Source organism: Panulirus ornatus, chromosome 12 (genome assembly GCF_036320965.1).
Source record: "Panulirus ornatus isolate Po-2019 chromosome 12, ASM3632096v1, whole genome shotgun sequence".
Lineage (NCBI taxonomy): Eukaryota > Metazoa > Arthropoda > Malacostraca > Decapoda > Palinuridae > Panulirus > Panulirus ornatus.
This window is the reverse complement of record NC_092235.1, coordinates 6,789,106-6,805,719: the sequence shown is the minus strand read 5'-3', so window position 1 is coordinate 6,805,719 and position 16,614 is coordinate 6,789,106. Positions and strand designations below refer to the sequence as shown.

The 16,614-nt window shown below is 44.2% G+C and overlaps 1 non-coding gene across 1 annotated transcript; it reads right to left on the bottom strand.

Annotated features, from left to right (window-relative positions):
• Positions 1-9,069: 9,069 nt before the first annotated feature.
• TRNAK-CUU (transfer RNA lysine (anticodon CUU)) lies at positions 9,070-9,142 on the bottom strand. Its single transcript has one exon. It is a non-coding gene; the product is annotated as a tRNA-Lys (tRNA).
• Between the last annotated feature and the right edge of the window lie 7,472 nt (positions 9,143-16,614).

Genomic DNA, 16,614 nt, shown 5'->3' with positions numbered 1-16,614 from the left:
TTAAATAAATATTTTAATTTCCTCTAAGATAAAGGTCTTTCCCGTTTCAAGATATGTAAAAATAATAATTTCCTCTAAAACAAAGTTCTTATTGTGAGGTAGATAGTTGAGGAAGGGCACCTCATTTCCTGCCCTTCCTCTGGTTCCGTTGGCCCCCTCCTCTGGTACGCCTCCGGCGGACTGACCTCATCACCTTCTTCAGCTCACCAATAATAAGTGGCAGAGCTGGTCTCTCTGAGGGGTCGCTGTGGGTCGCTGTTTGGTAAAGATCCTGGAGGCTTTCCCGCACATCCTGCTTCCTGACCAGGATGGACACGTGCCTCATTAGATGCCCAAAAGAGAAGACGTCACTGGCTGGGGAGACCGGCTTGCGCTCCCTGACCTCAGGGGCCAACCACAGGTCAGGAACATTGTACTCAACGCAGCTTCCCTTCTTAACGCTCAAGCCGAAGTCGATGATGTGAAACTCTGGCTTCTCACCCATCGTCACCGTCACATTCTCGACCTTGACGTCATTATGGACAATGTTTTTCTTATGGATTTCCATCAGCCGACGAGCGACCATGATGGCGGACTCGACCAGTTCCTCGTCCGACCGACATGTTCTCATGTACTTATCATAAGGCTGGCCAGTGTGGCTTAAGATGATCAATGGGGGGTTGCGGCACACTGCTCGAAGTAGAGGGGCTCCTCCAGCCCCAGCCAGTCTCCTGTGAATGTCGGCTTCATCCATAAGACTTTTCCAACTCACTCCGTCCAGAAGGCTTTTGATGACGCAACACGATCCACGGAACAACACCGTTTCAATCTTGGCGTTGCCTCCCCGACCCACCTCTCTCATGACCACCAGGTCATTTACATCCTTCTGGGTCAACTTTACAACTGGAACGCTCATTTTGATTCCGGCCTGAGGTGCACTTACCAAATTTTCTTCTTGCCGGAGAGTGTGAGAGGAGATGTTGTCGGTACGGAGTCCCATCCTCAAATGATTACACTTCTCTCGCCGCCGGCCTTATATACCCCTGGGTCATGTGACGTCACATAACCAGATCTATCCAGATTAAATCCCATACAAATCCGGATATGTAGACGGATTCATTTAGTTTTGCTGCGATCATTATTTGATGAAATCTAAAGGTGTCGAAGAAATAGTCAGGATGGCCAATGGTGTTGAGAGTGTAGTGAAGATGGCTAGAGATGTTGAAGGATCTAAATAGTTTCGAAATACCAATACTTTTTGAATCAATAAATCATTATAAATACTAATAAGACAAAAAACACTTTGACGAAAATTTAGCCATTTTCCAGCATCGAAATAAAAGGATATGAGGTAAATGGCTTTTGGGAAATCATTGTTGAATAATAGTTACTTTCTGAGAACACACACACACACACACACACACACACACACACACACACACACACACACACACACAAACCTAGAGAACACAGCATGAAATTAGGGCAATATTGTTCAAATATATTCAGAGAAGTTATTTCAAAGTTCATGGAAGAGTGGTTGATGAATGGAATAAGAAGAATGAGGTCATGGTTAAGGCAGACACCATACATAAATCTTACAAGTTGTATAATAGTACGGAATGTTCTAGAGATTTGGCCTGGCGAGTGTAGACCTCTCTCCTCACACAGTAAAAATAGGTAATTACACACTCACAGATTCAGAGGTTATCATGTTGAAGGAGAGGTGAAAACTGAGGATTCAAATCAAAGAACAATAAGAAGCGTCATGATGAGATGGGAGAGGGAATTGGTGAATTGACAAATATAGTTTAATCTAAAACATGAACGGTAAATCACTTCTACTGAAGAAAGTCAAGTGGAAAACATAGAAAATGAAAGACCAAAGAGAAGAATTTTGAACATCTGGGATAACATTTAATGTGAGGAAACACGATTTCACCAAATGAGCTTTTGTTAACGCTTCATGTACACACAGCAAAAAAACTATCGCGCGTTTTTTGTACGAAACAAAATGACGCACCAGACGTGGAATAATGGAACAGTCAACATTTTCCTGTGAGATGGTGGTAGCCCTGATGTCCCTGCCTGTGGGTGTCCTCACCTATGTAATGGCAACGATATATCCTTCCGTATGTAGTACAGTAGATGGGAGACGTAAATTGAGCATGTAAATGTAATATTCTGCACAGTAAGGCATATTGCAGTAATCATTATCTCTTGCAAAGTGTCAAATTCGTGGTGTAAAATAATATACTACATGGTAACTACGACACCCTGCTTCATACCGGCGGTGATTTATCTGTCTGCTGGTTTAGATTAATCAGCAACCTCACGTAATATGTAGTATCACCTGTGTGACTGATAACAGTATGTCACAAACCTGGCACCACATCATAGTATTTAGTAAACCAACATGAAAAGTAATGACTCTTTTCATGGATCTGCATTAGTTAACTTCCCTTTAACAGTGAAAATCAGATTTCTATATAACATGACCATAGACATGTTGTTGGAGGTTAAGAAGTAATCTTTGACTGTAAATTTTATTATTTCAATACTTGGTATAACCTCGTCCCGTTGCCAACACTTCATTGAGCCTTCGAGGCATGGATGCCACTAACGTCTGCGTTAAGTTCCTACCAGAAGGGCTTCGTAGATGTTCCCATGCTTGTAAAGCATCATTTACGACTGTAGCACGACATCGATGTTGTCGGTCAGGCAGGCCTTTCTGCATGGCCGCCCATACGTGCTCTATCGGGATGAGATCAGGCGATTTTGCAGGATATGGCAACACTGTTATACGTAGATGGCGAGCATACCACGCCTTTACAACCCTGGATGTGTGAACTGGGCTGTTATCTTGGACGAGGTAAAATGGCTCCGGCTCTGGAAACAGCATAGCCCCCACTGAAGGTAGCAGGACCTCCTCCAGTATCTCAACGTATCTAGGTCCGGTCAAGTGGCCAGGCCCGACATCCACCAACTCACCGACACCAGCACCATGGATGGATCCAACCAAATAGTCCTGCACTGACGCGCGCGCCCACTCCTCCTGCTACCCACCACATGTTGTGTCTCGTATCTGGTTATATAAAATGTATAAAATTACATAAGACACACGCGTGTCTTAATCATATTAGTGCAACTGTTGCTGCAATATAGATTAAGATAATAACTAAGTAAATTAGAAAATATTAACTAAATATATAATTATAATTTATTATGATATCACATCGTAAATGGAGATTATTGCTACAGTATTTACATATGCCGTATAAAGTGATCATGATCACTGTTAGTCACTTAAAAAATAATGAGTGTGCATAACTCAAATGTAATACTGCAGCACAACAGGACGTTTCAAGCAGCAAACGACTGTGGTGGCCGTGGCACCATGGTTTCAAAGCACTTCCGGAACGGTTGTTCATGTTGGCCTCACCATAAATTGTCATTATAAAATGGAAAATATGTTATATAGCATAACCTCTGTGTGTGTGTGTGTGTGTGTGTGTGTGTGTGTGTGTGTGTCTGAGAGAGAGACAGACAGACAGAAAAAGAGCTAACCTGGTGTTAGGATGCCGCCAAACATGTTTGTTTGCAGGGGGACCATCGCTGCAGAAGGTTTTTTCATCACAAAAGATGACGTTCTCCCAAAACTGATGTGGCTTGTCCGCATACTCCAACGCATACTCCACCCTGCTCTCCATGTTTGCCTCACTTAACACAGGTTTTGTTGCTGGTATGCGACCACGTAGCCCCTCAGAGTGATGTCTGTTTCGGACAGTTTGAGGTGTGCACTGCAGACCAAGAGTATCCCGAATGTTGCTAGCGGGCGTGAAGGGGGCAGCAGCAATGACAGCTGCTATGGCCTAGGGAAAGGATGACATATTGCAAATATAACATGTGATGTGGTTATTTACATAACATCAAGTGGTCCAGTATACCTATATATGCAACATCATTACCTGATCATCTTCCGGGGTTGTGCAACGTGGGCGCCCACGCCGATGCCTGTTGTCTGTGTTGCCCAACTCTGCCTGTCGGCGAATCCATCGTGCTACGGTTGACCGGTGAATACCAAGACGTCTCCCAATTTCAGAGTCGCTGTAGCCCTCATTATGAAGCTGTAGAATAGCTTCACGTGTCGCTTGTGAGGTCTCCATGGTAAAATTAGATATACCACAAAAACAACCTTTCGACATTGGCTCGCAGTGAACTATACCCGCGCTGTTTCATTGTTTCAAAAATATATCGCTTGTCTCATTACATTTCCTGCATGGACACGAAATGGCGGTGTAAGATAACCTTTATGGACTGCCACGAACCCAGATGTGCTATAGAATAATACAATATCAATAGTAAAACATATTCTTCCCAAATTACACCTATACAATATGAAGCTATTGTGTTTACCTGGCATCACATTGAGGTATGCTGCAGCTACCACATGCGGGGGTTGCCGCATATAGCTGTGTGTGTCTCACAGCTATATTACACTCACCAATTCAAAAGTAGGGGTTCGTACTGCCTTGTATGATGTAATTCTATTGTTAATAATATACTGCCGCTCTTGTGGCACGTAACTTACATGGGTCTAGCATAGGACTCTGGAAACCTGTGGCTTCCAGGCACGTATACCAACCCTACCGGCATGGTACAACAGGTAGGTCAGTGATCATTACAGACGTCTTCAGACCCCCTCTGCGCGATAGTTTTTTTGTTGTGTGTACTTGTGTGTATGGTCTTAAGATTTAGGTGACTAAGTATTGGAATTCACTGGCAGGTGTGGTACACATTATCACCGAGCCTGAGTCTCAAAGATCAAGGTCATGGGTTCGAATCTCCAACATTTAGTATGTTTATCCAACTTTATAGTGAAGATTTTAACGATGAATTAGGATTTTGACATCATCTGAAAGTGATGAGTCAAAGATCAGTGATTTTAAGAGTTTAGTAAGATTGTATTGAAGTGGAGAGTGTAGTGGCTGAGGCCAAGGACCAGTGGTGTCCAGAGAGTAGTGAAGATAATGACCATCGTCCTGCCCGATTAGGTCAGGTCAAATGGCACTTTGCGAGGTAACGAGTTAGAGTCAAGAACAGAGGAAGTATTTTGGGAACAAGTGAGTGAGTGTGTCAGCAGTTATGATGTAAGAGACCAGGTATTAGTGATGGTGATTTAAATGTGAAGGTAAGTAATGTGGCAGTGGAGGGTATAACTGAGGTGCATGGAAATGGTGAACAACTTGTGTTGTGTGTGTGTAAAGGACTGGTGATTGGGAATACCTGGTTTGTAAAATGTGATATACACAAATATACGTACGTGAGTAGGAGAGATGGTCAGTGGGCATGACTGTATTACATGTTAATTGAAAGGCGTGTAAAAGAAAGACTTTTGGATGTACATGTGCTGAAAGTGGCAGCTGGTGTGATGTCTGATAACCATCTTGTGGAGACGACAGTGAAGATCTGAAGAGGTTTTCGAAAAAGAGGAAACAATGTCGGGGAGAAGAGGTGGTGAGAGGAAGTGAACTTGGAAAAGAGACTTGTGTGAAGAAATACCAAGAGAGATTGAGTGCCACATACACTCTTACTGTGTAAATATCCCTTTCTATGAGATTACGTAAAGATGTTGATGAACAGAGGAGTTGGGATATGACATGAAAAAGTTGGAGAATAAATGAAGGAAAGATTGAGATATACAGATGACTGGCGGACCGCCATGATGGTTGTCAATCTAGCCAGCTGGGTTATTATTTATAAGTTGTGTTTAGTTGTAGGTCCAAGTTTGTTGTCAGGATATAATGTTGACTGCCAGTGAGTACCTGGCTGGCGCGGGTGCCACAAGGCTGGGTCAAGTGTAGTGTAAGTGTGGTCTAGGGATGGTGTGTGTACCACTTGTAGATGATGGGCCGCATCATGACCTGCCCGTTATAACATCTTGACCAACACCTGCTGCTGCTACACTTGCAACTCTCCTTTTCTAAGGCCGTTTTTATGCTTCGTGTAACTTTGTCTTTTTTGAATCATTCTAAAGCTATAGCTACAAAAATGTTTCTACTTTGTAGTTTTTGTGAAGATATACTCTGAAAGCACATCGCTGTCGTCTTCCAGGCATTGCCCATCTGATACAATAATTGGTGGCAGGTGACAGTTGATATAGAGTGATTGAGGCCAACGTGACCACGTGGGGTTGTGACTGGTTGAGGCTTGCGTGACCACGTGGGGCTTATGACCACGTGGGGCTTGTGACTGGTTGTGGGTAGCATGACCACGTGGGGCTTGTGACTGGTTGAGGGCAGCGTAATCGCGTTGGGTTGTGACTGGTTGAAACCAGCGTGACCACGTGGGGTTGTGACTGGTTGAGGCCAGCGTGACCACGTGGGATTGTGACTGGTTGAGGCCAGCTTGACTACGTGGGGTTGTGGATGGCTGAGGCCAGGGTGACCACGTGGGGTTGTGACTGGTTGAGGCCAGCGTGACCACTGGGGTTGTGACTGGTTGAAGCCAGCATGACCACGTGGGGTTGTGACTGGTTGAAGCCAGCATGACCACGTGGGGTTGTGATTGGTTGAGGCCACCGTGACCACGTGGGGTTGTGACTGGGGTGTTGATGTGTTGTGGTCGGCGTCCACAAGGTCGTTATCTTAGTATTTCAGGAACGGAGGAAGATCCACAGTGGACGTTTTACAAACACAATGTTGAATCATCACAACTTTTACCGAATCTGATTGAAATCAATGAATGAAATATGTCAAATATTAAGAAAAATAAGACAAAAGAAAAGTGATGTTTATTAATTCTTTAATTTTTCTTACGATCATGTGAAATAATTGCCAGATACCCCGTGCAGTGCTAACCCAGCGACCATACTTGACGGTTTTATTGTAGTACGATCCATTTTGGGGATGCCAGAGCCCAGGAAACTTCTCATATTCATCAAGTTAGGTTATCATTTCTCTCTGTCCCCCCACTCCGTGATCAAGATAAAACACATCGGATAACCAGAACAGCGCGAACACCCGTCCTGACTGACCACCAACCAGCTACTGAAACCTTTTGAGCACCAAATTTTATATGGCGCTAGATTCTCTCACGAAAAGCGCTAAAAAAGCGTTAAACTTGCTAAAATGACAGCGAAAAAAATGCTCTTCGAATTATTTCTGCTCTTTGACGTGCCAAATGACTAATGACAGGTACGACTGACTGTTTTAACACTAAAATACTCACTATTATCCCAGATCTGCTAATTACCAATTCGCAGTCTCTTCGTCCTCGGTGACCTGGGGTTGTGGTGGTCTATGTGAGGGTCCAGGTTGTGGTTGTGATAACTCGTATCTTTTCAATAACCCAGTGTTTTTCAGTACTTCCTCAGGCAGTTAAGATCATAACAACAGTTTCCATTTCATATTAGTCCATACTTGACTGTTAGTATTGCATTTAAGTTTTTGATACTCAGTCTATTTCGAAGCTTTGACTTCACGATGTTGATATAACTAAAGATTCGCTCAACATCAGTGTTGGAGTGAGACAATACCAGCACATTCAAAGCCAACTCAGAGATGTTACCGATTTCCTCCTGTTGCATCCTTGTACGAGGCTATTTCAGTCCAGAGTGCTAGGGCGCCAGTGTTCTGCTTCCACAATACATGATGAAGCTTCCTCAACTGGAACTCAATGCATGTGAGAAATTTTCGTTATCAGTAAACATCTTTGCTAATTCCAGTATTCCAGGCTTTATGGGTTGCAGATATTCACTTGTACTCAGTGATGACATTGACTGTGACACTTGGACAGTGTCTGGCAAACGTTGACGAAGCTATTTCACCAACTCCACTACAAACTGTATGTATCTTCCTCGGATATCCTTTTCATCAGAAAGCTTACATTGTGCCATCTCCTTTTCAAACTCGTTCCTCAAGGACGCACGTGGGTTTAAGTAGTTCTCTATTGAATCTCCTTCATCTAATTTCTGCCTGGGATGAGAACCTTAGAACTTATGGAATCAATAAGTTGAATAAAGTCACTTAGCAGTTTGCTTGGATCCTGTACCTTAGCTTCAAATTTCTCATTTACACATTGAGCTTCTCCAAGAATATACTTCAGGAATATCAGGAAGGCATAGTTTTTCTTGGCACAAAACATCTCATAGAGGTTCTGAGATGTATAACACCTTTCATCATTTATTGCCATTTCAATGTGAATCATAAGTTCAACCCACTGCTGCAGTATTATGACAACTGCTGATTCAATTGACAGCCATCGAGCCTGGCTTAGCTGTATAGATTTCATTGGAGCTTGACCATCACTGGCAGAGTGGGAGAACCAATTATAGGTTTCTCTGACGATAAAATCCAGGTTCCTAGGGAGACACTCTGCTGCAGCATGAGACAACTAGCTGTAGAGAATGACACACACACACTTGATCAGGATCAGATGAGGAACTTCTAACTTGAGTGTATCATACACTCCACAGTTAACATCTGTCATCACAGAAGCATTGTCGGTGCTAATTGCAATAAGGTTTTGTAACTCCAACCCATTATTTTTAAAAGACTTCTTGATGGGATCACATATCCCATTAACATTACAGTCAGTCAGCTCAACCAGGTCCAGGAAAGTCATTATAATCTTATTCTTACTTTCAGAATAGAACTGGACAGCAATACCCAAAAGTTTCGTTACAGTGATGTCATTACTCTCATCAGGTAAGAAGCTAAACTTCTGACTGCCCATATCACTTTTCAAGTTGCTGTTAAAATGCTGGGCAAACACATTGCGCACAACTGCACTACACTTCAACCTTTTTAACCTGAAATTCTTGCATCCTTTACTGTTTGCAAATCTTGCTTTGTACAGCTTACTGAGATGATGAATAACACGTAATGTACAATGTTCAGCAGTGAATAGTGACACATTTCCTTCAGTCTCCCGTGCATCATCACTTACTTTTTCAAACAGACTTCTGGTTTGTCTTTAAGTACTGAATGACTCTTCAGCTGCCTTTTGCTTAGCAGATTGGTTGATCTAGACGGGCGGTGGATGGTATGTTCAGAGGCTGTTTCATGTTACATCATAGAAAACTGTTACCGCCCAACGTGGGGCTCGAACCCACGACCCCGAGATTAAGAGTCTCGTGCTCTACCGACTGAGCTAGCCGGGCTTATATACAACCTTCTTCGTGTGAATATGTGTGTTTAAACGAGGTTAATAACTGCCATCATTAACCCCTAACAACGCTGTATTATCAGCGATAAAGTTCAATAACTCACCTGAGGTCACATGATAGATACATAAGGGGATCCGACCATGACCTTATCAACGTCCTGAGACCCCGGCTGATGTGTCAGGTTAGATAAGAGGCATAACATCCTCTCTGTCTGATGTTGTGAGAGTAAGACACTAATGGTTAGGAGGCAGCAAGTGTGTCTGGAGACACTTTCCTCTCTGTCTGATGTTGTGAGAGTAAGACACTAATGGTTAGGAGGCAGCAAGTGTGTCTGGGGACACTCTCCTCTCTGTCTGATGTTGTGAGAGTAAGACACTAATGGTCAGGAGGCAGCAAGTGTGTCTGGGGACACTCTCCTCTCTGTCTGATGTTGTGAGAGTAAGACACTAATGGTCAGGAGGCAGCAAGTGTGTCTGGAGACACTCTCCTCTCTGTCTGATGTTGTGAGAGTAAGACACTAATGGTTGGGAGGCAGCAAGTGTGTCTGGAGACACTCTCCTCTCTGTCTGATGTTGTGAGAGTAAGACACTAATGGTTAGGAGGCAGCAAGTGTGTCTGGAGACACTCTCCTCTCTGTCTGTTGTTGTGAGAGTAAGACACTAATGGTCAGGAGGCAGCAAGTGTGTCTGGAGAAGGTTAGTAGGTGGTGGGGCCAGGCCTGATGTGTTGATCAAGTAAAATATGTATCATAATGGTTGGTTGGTTGGCTGGTTAGTGAGGATTTAGGCCCAGAGTAGAATTTAAAGTCACTTCTGTATGGAGTAAGCTTTGGTGTATATAAATGGCTACCCCATGATCTTCTATACGGGTGATGATTATCTAAAACATCACAATCTTCGACTGTGCTGTTCAGATTGGTCTCTTGTAGACAAATAACGGATGGTCTATATAATACAAGCAACAGTGATATTGTGCTTGCTTATTCTTAAGACCTCTACAATTCCATTGAATGATATTGAACGCGTTGGTTTAAGACTTCTTTAGCCGGCCAGCTTTGTGAACCCTTTTTTTTTTCTTAAATTGGGCGAGTCCCCAGGGGAACGGGATCGGCTCCTGATAGTGGGCACGGTATTGTCGTCCAGTGATTCCACCGAGGAAGACTTCATCATGGAGGAAGACCTACTCGTTGGAGCCACAGGAACGACCACCTGCCACACAGTTTCTTTTGTAACTTCATCTTGTCCTCTCACATTGTTGGGGCAAACAGAGCAGCAGGTGGCTCTTGAGTACGAGTCTTTGTGGGTATTATCGTCAGAGTCAGTGTCAGTGTCGCTCTGATTCGTTATAGATTCATCGGGAGTGATGGGTCGTGGTTGGTTCAGCAGTTCCCGTGGCAATTGTGACCATGACCAGCTTACATTTCAATGCCATAGCATAGGACTCATTGTGTTTGGGAGTCTGGTGAGTCTCCTTCACCCTCTTCCTTGCTTCACCATATGAAATGTTCTCCTTTGCCTTAACTGCCCAGACTTCCTTCTGAAATTTGTACCGAGGACATTCTCGGTACGAGCTCGGGTGGTTGCCTCCCCCCACAGTTAATGCACAGTACCACCTTGGCTGTACAATGGTCAGCAACATGCACCACGCTGGCACACTTTCCACATCGAGATGAAAAAGTACAAGACTTTTTACCATGATCAAACCTTTGGCATTTAAAACATGGCAAGATGTTCGGTATGTAAGGTCTCACAGCTACCTAACATAACCTACGGCAATATCCTTTGGCAATTTGGATCTCCGAAAGTTAGAGTGATCAGGTGGGTTGTACGTGGCTCGCCGTCAATAAGTTTTGTGATAAGTCGAGCAGCGATCACTTCCTCGTCTGCAAGTTCATTCACTATGTCGTCCTCACTCATGCCCATGACGTCAGGACAGAAGATTACTCCTCTGCATGAGTTCATGGTCACTGGAATGGAAGCCACAACATCGCAAAAATGAATTCTTTTCAGCTTTAGTAAGTCTGCCACTTGATTTGATGACTTAACTTTAACAAGAACGTCACCACTAGCCAGTTTCCTTACCATCTCAACAGCACCAGCCTGGCTGTCAATCACTTTCTTGATGAGGAAGGGGTTGAGGGAAGCGTTGAACCGGTCGCATATATCATCACAAATTCAGCATTTTTGGACTTTATGTCCATCGTGGGTCGGTCACCACCACTACCCCCTAGTGGTTGGCTTACTGGAGTCCATACCGGTGGGGCTAGACCCCAGATCCTGGGGTGGCATACCGCCCCACACAAAAGGTACTTGTAACACCTTACATCTTCTCTAAAAAAAATATACGAGGCAGCTGATCAGACAGACAAGCGCCCCAAAGTGGGACGAGCCGGACGTACCAAGCTGGGTTGAGTTCTCCTGCTGTCATCACCTCTCACATGGTCGCACAATTGTGTCCAAACAACCTTCGTGAGATGTACCAGTGGTCCAGCAACACCAGAAATACCGGTCAACAACCACTTGTCTGTAAACACAAAAAGAGAAGAGTAAACACAGAAAATAAACACGAATAAAATTTAGGGAGGAAATGGTGGAATGCTTCACTAAGCTAAAGAGCTAAGCTAAGCCTTAAAGAAAAACGGTAAATAAGGGAACCCCTCTTTTACCAATTCTGCAGGGAATACTGTCACTTATGAATGATGATAGAAAACTCCTTTCCAAGGAAGGGGGGGGGAGAGGGGGGGGGGAGAGCAAGAGATGTTAGAGGAAGTGAATTTTAGAGAGGAAAAGGGCCGGGACTTAACCCAGCTTGCATCGGAATAATAGGATAACTAGAACAGAGATGATGTGTGGAGGGCGAGGGAATTTTTTTTATTTTATTTTAGGATATAGGAGGAGATGGATCGTATCTCTGCCAGATAGAAACTGATTTTGCCCAGACGTTCCCTACACGGACTTAGCAGCAAGATCTATAGTAGTTTTTAGTTTTTAATATATGGGCACTGGATGTTGTTCAGGATGGATATTGAACATGTTATCTGGATGATCTATTCCCAGGAGATTGTTGAAGTAATCGATGTATTTGAAATCACTCTACTTGTCCTTCAAACAATTTCCTCCAATAGATGTTTAGTGGAGGCAGTCGTGCTCTCCTATGAAGTTCTGTGTTCCTGATGAACTCGTGCCATTTGATGTTACAAACCCAACGTAGAGCTTTATTCTGAATTATTTGGAGTGCACGGATGTTGGATTTGGCTCCGAGTCCGAGAGATGAAGGGGCATATGTGATAAGATACCTTCCCAGTGTTTTGAAAAATGTTGGCAATGTCTTGTGGGTTATGGTGTAGAGTGTTGTCGTCATTTAGCCGATTGAAGTCTGTTTTTGGTATTCCTTTGAGTTTCCGGGTTCTGCTCCAAAACTCTTGAGGAGATTTTATTCGGTGTTGTTCTGTTGTGGTGATGAGAGATTTCCAGTGTCTGTTGTGGTCTTCTAGAAGGCTGTTGAGTGTGTGGTTTTGTTGTGATGTGAGGTCCCACCTTACTAGGCCCAAACGATGTCTGTTATGCTCAAAGCGTCGACGGTAGCACGAGAGGAGTCTGGTTGTTTTGGGAGAAAGGAAGAAGGAGTATCTTGAGGTAAATGAAGATGTTGGGATAGAGGCGTCAGCTGCCTGTGTGATTGTTCCATGTATATGTTCTATTTCTGTGTCTATTAGTGTTATTGGGTGATTTTCGTAGTTTGTCGTGTAAGTGCAGTTGGAGAGATTGTCTTTAAAGCTCTCCCAGTCTGCTCTTTTGTAGTGGTAGTGTGAGGGTGATGGGACGAGGATAGGGTTAGACGAGAGATGAAGAAAGATAGGGATGTGGTCGGAACCACACAGTGGTCCTGGAGACAAGAAATTATGGAGATAATTACTGGTTCTGTTGGAGAAGACAAGGTCAGGTCTGCCTTTTCCTCCTTGGCCAGTGAAGACGGTGTGGAGGTAAGGACCTAGGAAGTTAAGACGTTTGTAAGAGTATAAATTGAATAAGTCATCACCATGAGAATTGTTTCTGCTGTGGTGGAAGGTTCTGTGTTGGGCGTTGAGGGCAGCTAGAAGGTAGACTGGGATATGTGTGTGATTGAATACTGTGTAGAAATCATGGAGTGGAATGGTAGTGCTGGGTCGAGAGTATGTAGTGCAGAAGATAATGAAGCCACATATTGTATTTATCTTAACTGCTAGAAAGTGTTCGTATTGCCATGAGGTGGCGAGGTATTCGTGTTCGATGGTGTTGCGTATGAGAATGGCGACTCCCTCGTGTCTACTGTCTGGAGACTGTCGTGATGTATACCCGCAATGTCTAATTTTGTATCCGTTGGTGATACATGTGATGTTAAGTATCACAACATCGGGTCTCTTCCCTTCGAGGAGAGTGGCAATCAGATGACGGCCATTGTGATAGCTGCGCACGTTAAACTGTTAGATTTGTAGCATTTTACGACTTCTGGAAGTTTATTGGCCTTCTGTGTCTGTTGTCGATGAAGGCCGTTGACTAATCGTTTGAGAGTTTCACTTGTATCATGTTTCTAGTCTTGGGTCGGGATATATCTGGGGAGGGGTCATTTAGAGGGGAGAGGGGAGGGGAGAGGGTCATTGTCGACAATTTGAAGGTCGAGGTTGACCGTTGGTGGGTTGTCTGGTGTGTCGGCAAGGTCAGGTGCTGGGGCTCCTCTGGGAGGGTTTGGCGCGGGACGGAGGGAGGGGAAGGGGGAGGTGGGGATTGGTGAGTGGTTGATCGGGAGGAACTGTCGTGGTGGTGGAAGTTGGGACGGTGGGGGTGGGAGAGGAATCGATATTTGGAGAGACAGTAGGATTGTTGGTGTTGGGTTGGGGGGTTGTGGATGGAGTTGTGTTAGAGGGTGCGGGAAGGGGGGTATTGGAAGTTGGGAGTTGGGTTTTTTGTGCCTAACGCACTGCGCGGAGTTGTTCCTTTCTACGTGGGTACAGTCCAGATACAGCAACATGTCTACCTTTACAGATGACACACTTCGCTGCCTGAACCTTGCACTCACGAAAACCATGACCAGTTTCCGCGCATTGACTACAGGTTTGGTGGGGTTCCCTTACAGTTCTTAGTCTCATGTCCGTATTTTAGACATTTGAAACATTGTTGTACGTCGAGATGTTCATCTTTCTTCAGGGATTTTGGTGGCACAGAGATCAAGGGGAACAGGACTCCCCGGGAGGGCAAGCGATCGGCCTCGGTCGGGTTTGAACATTGTATCTTTATTGATCTGGAGTTATTCGGTTTATAGACGTTGATGACATTAACGTCATTGTTTTCGCCATTGATGGCTTCAACAATCTCCGAAGGGCTGACGGACAAGATAGATTCATCAACATTGTAGGCAATAATAGTACATCTAGCTTGAAGGGGGCAGCGGTCCTGAACGATTTGGTAGTTTTTTTTTAGCTAGTTCATCAAGGAGAGGCTTAGATAGGATTCTATCTAAATCACTATCTTTGCCCAAGCAAATCTTAAACTGGTATTTGTTCGAGGGGAATTGAATGACCCTAGTAGGACGGATCTCAGTGGTCTTAAAGACGATGGACAGGAGTTCGAACGTGGAAGGAGGGGGACAATCAGTTTTGAGGGATTTTAGACGTATGTCGGGCGGCATGTTGGTGGCATCAGTGTCCTAGTGCGAGAAAACGTGAGTGAGGGACGGTCGACGGTCCAAGGTAGGGGAGAGGTAAGAGATAGTGTGAGGGTCTCCACCCCGTCAGGTGAGAACAGGTCCACTCCAGCCTCCACTCCTCAGGAAAATGAGTTTTCCAGAATGGGTTGGGGAAGCTGGGGTAGAGATTGCTCAAGCCAAACGGTCGAGAGATGGATGATGGATGATAAAAGATAAGAAAATAAAAAAGGGATGTGAAGATGGAGTGGAGGCAACGCGGGGGTGTGGGGAGCAGCGAGGGTGGTGAGGGAACAGCCTGCCGGCGTCGTCACCGTAACGGTCTCCCGCGGGAAGGACCAACGCGGGAGGCAACGTTACAATCCACTTCTTTCTTCAGTCTTCTCTCTTCTGTCTTCTGTCTTCTTTCTTCTGTCTTCTCTCTTCTTCTTTCTTCGTGGGATCTGGCGGTTAATCCTCCATCAACCACGTGGTTAACACGTGGCCGAGACAGGAGCAGCAAGAACCTTCTCGAATGGCTAGAAAAGATGATGTATACAAATGACAATGATGATGATAGAAAAGTCCCTTCCAAGGAGAGGGAGGAAAAGAGAGGGGGGAAAGAGCAAGAATTGTTAGAGGAAGTGAATTTTAGAGGGAGGAAAAGAGCCAGGCTTAAGCCAGCTTGCATAGGAAAAATAGGTTAAGTGAGGAGACGATGAGTGGAGGGCAAGGTTTTATTTTATTTATATATTTATCTATTTTTTTTCATCACTTTCTTATTTTATTCTATTCTTTTTTGTATATTTTTTTTAAGATATATAGATGGATCGTATCTCTGGCTGATGGACACTGATTTTACCAAGGCGTTCCCCGCACGGACTTAGCAGCAAGTTCTATAGAGGTTTTTAGTTTTTTCAAGTTTTTTAATATTTTAGCACTGGATGTTGTCCAGGTTGTATATTAAACATGTTACCTGGGTAGTCTATTTTCAGGAGATTGTTGAAGTAATCAATCCAGTGAGAATGATGTATTTGAAATCGCTCTACTTTTCTTTCAAACACTTTCCTCCAATAGATTAATGGAGGGATTCGTGCTCTCTCGTGAAGTTCTGTGTTCCTGATGAATCCATGCCATTTGATGTTAAAAACCCAACGTAGAGCTTTGTTCTGAATGATTTGGAGTGCACGGATGTTGGATTTGGCTCCGAGTTCCAGAGCTGAAGGGGCGTATGTGATAAGAGGTCGCATTAATGCTCTGTAGAGGTGCAATTTGGATTTGAATTGCGCCTCTCTGAATCTACAATTTTGTGAGCTCCGCTCTCGCAATAGCCGCTCTACACTGTATATGTCGGTTCATTCTCAGGTGTACATCATAGTTTAGGCCCAGGACAGTGTTGGTGTTTGAGATGGGAATGGGTAAATGTCGGTGTATACGGGAGTGTAGGTAGACATTAGTTATGTTGTATCTCTGACGTACATTAAAGTAGGATATGTTGGATTTTGCAGGATTTGTTTTAATCCTCCATTTTAACTCCCAGAGCGAAACGTGGTCAATTTCCTGTTGGGTTCTATTGATTAAGTGTGTGAGGGTTCTGGCTCTGATTAGCTGTGTGACATCATCTGCATATTGGAGAGTGATGGAGTCCAGGTGTATAGGATTGGGAAGATCATTTGTGTAGAGTGTGTAGAGAGTGGGGGCCAGCACGGAGCCTTGGGGTACACCGGCATTAAGGAAGAAGTAGTTTGAGTAAATGTTTCTGTATTTGATTCGGGTTTTTCTGTTGCTAAGATAGTTAGAGAGAAGCT